An 8,359-nucleotide genomic window follows, 5' to 3' on the forward strand; every position below is an offset into this window, starting at 1 on the left:
TATCAAAGGCTGTCTTCACAAAACCGTTTGTACACGTACTCGTAGTATTGTCGGAAACGTACAATCGATTCTGCTTTTGGTAGAGATTTCTTATAAATATGGAAAAGGGTTTGTTGCTTTTATTTGCCAACAAAAACAGCGCAGATGCTAAGCGAATATATCAACTTTCATATGAACATTATTGAGTGAAAAAGAAGATATTGCTTTCCACCTTTCATTCATTGGATTCCCAACAGCACTGTAAACTACTGTCACCACAGTGGAATGACAATGCAGTCGCGTGTCTCATGCAGACAATCTGTACAGAACCATATTTGGCCGCCTGTCACCAGAAAGAATTCAGAGGCAAGACTACATCGGCACGCGGAAGCGATCAACGCATAAACTGATTACCATGTTAGCACGTGCCGCTGGTCATCCCATAGACCGGACAATAGCATCAACTGTCAATATAAGTCATCTCCACGTGGTCCGTTCCCAATCGCCACAATGTCCAAACGTGTCACCCCCGCGCCGTCATTGATCATACCTTACGATGACCGTTCCGCCAACCGTGGCCAGATTGGTCGCATGTCACCCCCAGCTATATCTCTTCCCCTTTGTCCAACAACAATGACTGTTTGTCCACCGTTGCTGCAGCCGTCTCCAGTGTTTAGGGACGCTTATTTGGTGATTAACATGCTTAGTGTATACATGTGCTAATCCGTCAATGTGGGTGTGTAGTCATTACCTTCTCGTCACCTGCAGCGTGAAAACCGTTCAAGGTCTTGTGTCCGACAAACTAGTCCTCTGCTGCTGAAGCCAATAGATGGGTTGCTGGGTGTCCGTCTCAATTAACATGCTTCATTTTGGCGACCGCTAATGAGAAAACATACAAAGGTGGCTTAAGTAAATCTTAGCAGAGGTGGCACTTGAACGTGTGAAAAGATGGTGGTCCGAAGTTTGGCAGATTAATAACATGTCGCGGTGTGCCGGTGGCAGTCATATTTGTCAGTACATATGCCTAAAAAGATATGAATACACGAATTGTGGTTTGTGAATAATAATCTTTTTTCAATGGTGTTTTGTTAAAATCGCCTCTCTGTTTTGTGTCAGACGCATCGTCAAGGACCTGACACCGGACCTGACAATTAGATTGAAATGACAACCTAATAAAATGTGATTTGTAGTTTGGCAAACTTTCATTAATAGCTGTTGTTAATAAATTTGTATTCATCTCTCTATTGCAGAAATATAAGTCATATTTAAAGTGCAACAGATTACTGAAAGCATATTGTTCAAGAAGAAAATGAAATATTCAATTCAACTTACATATATATACGTACATGTAGTTGCATAGTGTAAAAGATAAAATGCTGAGAATGTTTTTAGGAGAATATTTAGGAAAGTCAGCAAAACAATGCATCAAGAGAAATTCAAACACAAGATGTAGATCAGCCTTTGCAAGGCGATGTGACATTAAGTGGTTTTTACATTAGTTTGTAGTCCATAATAAACAACTTAATGCATAGGAGGTTAGTCGAAGAAGTCCACAAGCAGGTAACCTGTTTGGTGATGTGAGGCCAGAACAGATCCCCTGTAGTCAAAACTTGTCAATTCCCAAAGGGGATATCGAGGACACGATTTGCCATGAGACACTGGTTCAGAAAATTTTAGCTCTGGTATTTTAAGACACAAAAATCTTGCTCTAATGAAACAGAATTTGTCGATACCAAGATAACACGGCTAATGGTCATATTTTATGATAAATGTCCTTTTATTAAAACACCTGATATAGGAGTATACACCCTCGTATGTCTCCCACACCAAATCTAATGCTTGTTTGGTTGGTTGGATTCTAAAGCCACAATGAACAATACTCCGACTATGTAATACGGGTATGTAAATAATCGAGTCTGGACTAGAAAACCCACTGACTGATATCATGAACATCGATGGATTGCTGAACACTAATTGTAACCCAAATATAATTAGTTGTGTTTGCGTGATTAGGATATAAAACTTCTAGTTTACAGTATGCTGTAATCATTCTTGGGTATGAAATCGAAGGTAATGATGTTTTCATTAAAAAAAACCCGTGACACTTGTATCGAGTCTATTTCACAAACCAAAAATAAATTAAGATATGCTGGTGGATCCCTGCTGAAAGTAGAGTCGTTTGACTGTTTCCGACTACATATGTCGCGAGCAAACTTCTATGAATTACCATCAAATGGTGGTAATAATCTTTATTCGAAGAGGGTGAGCTCATCCTGCCCTTCCGATGGCATTCGTCAGAAACACATCCAAATACATGACAATTGTTCACCTAAAAATCATGCGTGCACACTTTGTGAGGGGTTTGGTTGGCTGGTTGTTTTATTGTTTAACGCCGCACACAATTTCAGCACCACTGCGTCTGTCTATAAATAATCGAGTCTAGACCAAACAACCCGGTGATCAACAGCATGAGCATCTATCTACGTAACTGGGACACGATGACATGTGCTAACCAAGTCAGCGAGCCTGACCACCCTATTCCGTTAGTATCTGGCCAGTATGGGGTGATGAAGAGCAATTCTTTCCAGGATCAGCACGAGTGGAATTGTCTGAAAATGGTTTTGAGGTACTACAGCCATTGTGCAGATTAATGCTCATGATGTTGATCATTGGACCGTGTGGTCAGGACTCTATATGCTACAGGCTATCGTCATATAAATATAATATTACTTCAGTGTTTCTATAAACATGTGAACTGGAATAACTTCGGTTTTAAGTGCACAATAGACAAACTTCAGTCCATGCAAATATATAATTTTGACAGTGTGCAATGATTAATTGAGAAGGGAGATTCGGAGTAAAATCTAGCCTTGCTCCCTTTAAGGCTTTTGCAGAAACGCCCCTGTGGGAGGTAATATAACGCGGATTACTGGCTGTGAAACAAACTGGTGAATTATATCTACTGGTAATGGCAGATAGAACCTTCTTGGTAAGTAGAAAAGCAATGTCACTGACTGATGTACTTCTTAGTATATCTAATCAGATTGTTATCGATTGGGTACAAATCCTCTGAAGTCAGCATATTTCAACCCTACATTTTACAAGCATTTCAACACTGTACACGCCGGCAGAGTTTATTCAATGCAAACAGATATTACTTAAAGGTCACATGCAACCAAAAAATCAAACATTATTAAAACACATTTATCACTTATTCATGACATATAATATACATTGCTGCTTTTTAAAAAACGAATAAACAAAATTATAAGCGTACAATCGCGATTCAAAAGTGCAATATTTTGTACTTGGGATTACTTCCCTCGAAACGAAGCCTGCGGGAGACCGAACCCAGTCATACCGGGTGGATATGCACTCAAGTGTAACGACGGTTTCCGATTGGCTGTTTCATTTGCTGATATGCTGAGGGCTGATTGTGTGTACAGAAAGATGATCTGTTTGATGGGCATTTTAGAAGTATAGCCAGTAACAAGAAAGTAAGATTCTGTATGGATAACAACTTCTTTTTGTGTACTTGATGCGTCGTTTCAGTGTGGATTCATATACTGTTGTCAAACAAAATCATATACACTAAAAGAAGTCGTTATCCATGAAGAATGTACAGAGAGATGTTGGGTTTGGAAAATACATGTTCTCTGAATTTGCGCTCGATCCAATTAAAAATCATCTCAGAAGAGATGGTCAGCTACTGCGTGGCTGGAATCTGTCATTCTTCCAAGTACAAAGCAGGACTTGAAACTGACAAGAGTTTGCACCAGTTTCCGTTAGATCCAGTCATCCGAAAAAAATGAATGTAGTATGTTTGCAACCCACAGACATAAAAACCTGTCATGTGTATCACACGTGCCTAATTACATAATGTGGCAGACGCGGCACTTGGGTGCACGAATCATAAATCAACTTATTTTCTTTATGTCGTATAGTCTGATAGGTGTTAAGTTCAAATTGCACGTGGTCAATGATTGAAGCTGTGTATTGCATATTGTCTGTAGCAGACAGGCAGGCAGGCAGGCAGACATATAGGTGTGAATAAACCAGACACTGAGCTTTCTCTGTGACAGAGACTGCTTACCACAATCAACAAGTTTTTTTTACATAACGAGAAGATTATTTAATTGTTTGTGTACACAACCAAGATTAGACTACTGCTCACAACCTCAGACGCTGGGCATGCATACTGTTTCGAGCTCCGCGAACCTATTCACTGCGCATGCGTCACCGGCGCAGCGCAGCACAGCTGTTGAAACCAGTTTTCCCCCCAGCGCTGGGGGGAATTTAGTGAAACGTTTGAACTCCGATTTCGCGGGCTTTTTTTTCATCGCGTTTTTTTCAACTTTATAGGTTGAATTGGCATTTTTTATGATTTGTTTCGGTAAATGCATACCGAAAGGTACCAGAATCTGCAAAGTTGTGTTTTACGTTGCATGTGACCTTTAAAGGGGCGGTGTGGTAGCCTTGTGGTTACAGCATTTGTTCTTTACGTCGAAAGATCCGGTTCGATTCCCCATATGGATACAACGTGTGAAGACCATTGCTTGTGTCCCTCGTCCTTGATTTTGCAGGACTACTTTTGCAGGACTAACACACCCTCTCTCCCATTCTGTCTTTCAAATCTCCCTGTCTGCCAGCAGCAGAATAGGTAGATTTTTATAGGAGACACTAATTCTCGCATGCGAATGGGAAACTCGGTTACAATCAGGAATCAGTTCTTTTGAAACTGGATCAGGTTGGAGATGGAATCACGGGTCAATACACAATGTAAACAATTTAGCAATTCTCACATCCAACACTCCAGGGTCCAGATCCGCAAAACGTTCATAGCACTACGACATCCGTAAGCCTTTAAACTATAGACTTACGACAGGTCGTAATGTTACGAACACATTGTGGATCGTCACCCAGCTCTACAGTTAACTATCAAGAAATTATCTCATAAAAATATAGACAAATGTACTGCATTCTTCCTTGTTCACAAGGTCCCCTTTCCCCCCAAGCATCCTTTTCATTTGGACAAGTATATATTTCTCCATATCTGGCCACAATGTTCTTGAACGAAGGAACTCTTTAGTCTGAACAAATATATGATTTATTTCATGAGTAAGTTGGGCTGGACTCCAACCTATAATCACAAACGTTAACTTTTCTATGAAAGTAGAGGTATTTCCCAGTCTATAGTTGGAAACTTCAGGTCAGTGATTGTAGCGGTTCACAAAACTCAGCAACATTTGACAAAACGTTATGACGTAACTGCATGTTTATAAATATGAGCCTGGCTCCGTGATACACTCTGGAGACTCATTCCAAAGACGTAATGTCCAGTTCCCTGGAATCCGATTAACCTTAGTCTGCACATATTCGTTCACTTTCTTAATGAAATCTCTTTATCTCCTCTTCAGTTTTCACAGCATTATGTTTTAGTTCCTTCGTGGTTTCCATATAATGTATAAATCTTGGACCATGTGCTCAAAACGTTCGTAGCACTGTCATTCGTAAACTTGTGCTCACGTATAGAGTTATTGTAGGTCATAACCTTACGAACGAATTGTAGATCGAAAGCATGCACAAGCTACTTATTTATACCTTCATTTATACCCTGCAAAACATAGTTCATAATCTCCTGATATGCTTCAGATGACGATTTCAACCCTAAAGGTAATGTCTCGTACCTGTAACATCATCTGTACGTAACAAGGTGGTGTCGAGTTTCTCAGCTTTTTCAGACACCGTCTCAAAGAAGAAGTTGTCAGTTAAACAGAGCAAAGAACTGATTTCATGGCATTTATGGTGTTGTGTATCGCAGGAATTGGAAATCTGTGTCTGTTTTGTTGACAGCACACCAATGACGACCTTGGTGTTGGAGAACAAAGTGTTAGACACATAAGGTGGCCCAGTATGAACCTGTACAGGTTCACCATTCGTTTATATAGTAGAACTCTGGTTCAACTTATACCCACGTGGGTGAGTGAGTGAATATGGAATTATGGCTCTTTAAGCAATAATACAGCTATATTACGGCGGGGGACCACAGAAACAGGCACCACACATTGTACTTATGTGGGAAATCGAACCTGGATCTTCACCGTGACGAGCGAACGACTCGGCCCTACGCGGTGAGATAACAGTTTGAGATTCCAGGCCGGTGATTGGCTGCACCATGGTGATGACCAAGGTCAGATTATCACAGACTGCTATTCTAAATGAAATTCACATGTACTTGTGTCTAAGTCCAGTGCGCCTTTGTTTACGCCGAGACTGTATGGATTTAGAGCGTTTACAAATACACTTTAATCTTATGTGCTTAGATATGATTGGAATTATTTTGTGGAGGAGCCCACAAAATATGGGATATAAACGTGATCGATGCGCCACAGATTATACGAATATCCAAAATATATCCTGAACGTGCTTGTTTTCAGAACGTAAAGTACCTCAAAATAAACAAAAAACAAAAAAGCCAACTGCTTCCTCTTGGCCATTGCAATCCTATGAATTTACGTAGAAACGTGACAAACCTGACATGCAGAAGTGATTTTAACATTCAACACTTGATGAATCTAAAACAATATAAATCAAATGGTCTCAGTGTTCGGGTAAGAAATCTGATGGTCACAACGTCCTTCTAAGACTGAATGTAATGAATACCATGGAACATTGTCCCACAGGATGTCTTGTTCCAGTCTGTCAGCTCTGACTGAATTATTGATATTCCAAGCATGCTCTTTCTTCTTGTGTGAAAAACACGTACTTATCTCAAACCAGCAGAGTTATAATTCAAAACGCCACTCCTGTGAACCTGAAATACAGCATTTAAGGGACAATTAGAGTAGTATGCTGCAAACCTGGCACATTTCCACATTGATGTCTGTAGAAGCAAAGGTTAGCTGCTAAAATGCAAACGTCTCCATTATCTGAAGCATTGGTCCAGTGCACCACAAACTTGTGTGATTCAGCAGGCTCTTAGGAAGTCTGTCATCAAGTTCCCGCGGCTTATATTTAAGGATATAATGAATATTTCAATATATGATACCCGTGAAGATCCGGGTGAGGGCTGGTCTGGTGTAAACAGTGTTACAAGAGTATACTAACGGGATCTACTCTCTGACAGGCAATACGGTATGTGATAAGGGTAAAATAGTTTTCAGCAGCCCAAGCGACTAATACATTTTGGTCGCTGACTTGGCTGATGTACATGTATTTCTTTCTGTCCCAACTGCGATAATCGATGTTTATGGTGCCCATCACCGGATTCTCTGGTCCTGTGCTAAGTACAAATCGGAGCCATGTATCTGGAATGGTGCTGAATGGACCGTTAGACAACAAACAGAATGATAGACCAGTGTATTAGCGCTGTCTGCTTTGGCTTCCTGTTTAATAACGAAATTATCTTTAATTATGAAAAACATCTAGGTTAAGACTCGGGATTTTATTCTGTTTATGTACAGTATGGTTTGGGCGTGTAGAAATACACAAATTTGCAGGTTTTAATAAGGAAACATCATGTCATGTATATTTGGATTATCACACATATACTCATAGAATCAAATAAGGGAACACACGAAAGTACAAATGTTCCTATATTCATTTCCAGAATTTCACCCACGGTGCACTATATACCTTGTGAGGAAACCCATGAGAAAAGAATAAAGGACACTTGTACTTTCATGTGTTCCCCTATTTGTTTCCATGAGTATATATATAGTGATAGTTGTGATTATAATTATTTCATTTTTATGAAATATGTGTCTGTTAATTAAGTAAAGAGATGTGACATCTTATCATCTCGATAATTCATTCACGCTGAAAACTAACATGAATACATGTCAAATAACCGAAACTGAAAACTTTGTGTTTTCATGAGTGGCTCAGCCATAAGTGAAACTTTCAGCTATGGCAGATCATAAGATGACTTTCGCAAATCAATTTTATTTACGCAATACGTTGTTATTTGCCATCTTTGCGATCTGAAGACTTGATACTTTGTTCTCATGGAAGGGCACACTTTTCCTCAGCTTCTTTATTACTTCAAAACAGTAGAATAACATGGAAGGTTTAGTGTCTGTCCTTTTGAAGGTCCACCATAATGACAGATTCGGCATCCAAAATCATTGCGACCTTAGCCAACCCCGCTGAGTTGAAGTATTTGCCTTTCGTGCTGTTGTCAAAGGCTTCCTTTTTTAAGTCTACTTTTGATTCATAAATTTGAAAACCCAGATCTCATCCATAGTCATAAATTGATGCAAGAACCTTTATGGGTCAGCTACTAATAGATGCAAATTTTCTCAAAAGTCAGAAGCTTGAAAAAAACGTGCATTTACTACTTTTTACATTGCCGAATTTTCTGTAAATGTTTTTAAGTGTT

Source organism: Haliotis asinina, chromosome 5 (assembly GCF_037392515.1).
Source record: "Haliotis asinina isolate JCU_RB_2024 chromosome 5, JCU_Hal_asi_v2, whole genome shotgun sequence".
Lineage (NCBI taxonomy): Eukaryota > Metazoa > Mollusca > Gastropoda > Lepetellida > Haliotidae > Haliotis > Haliotis asinina.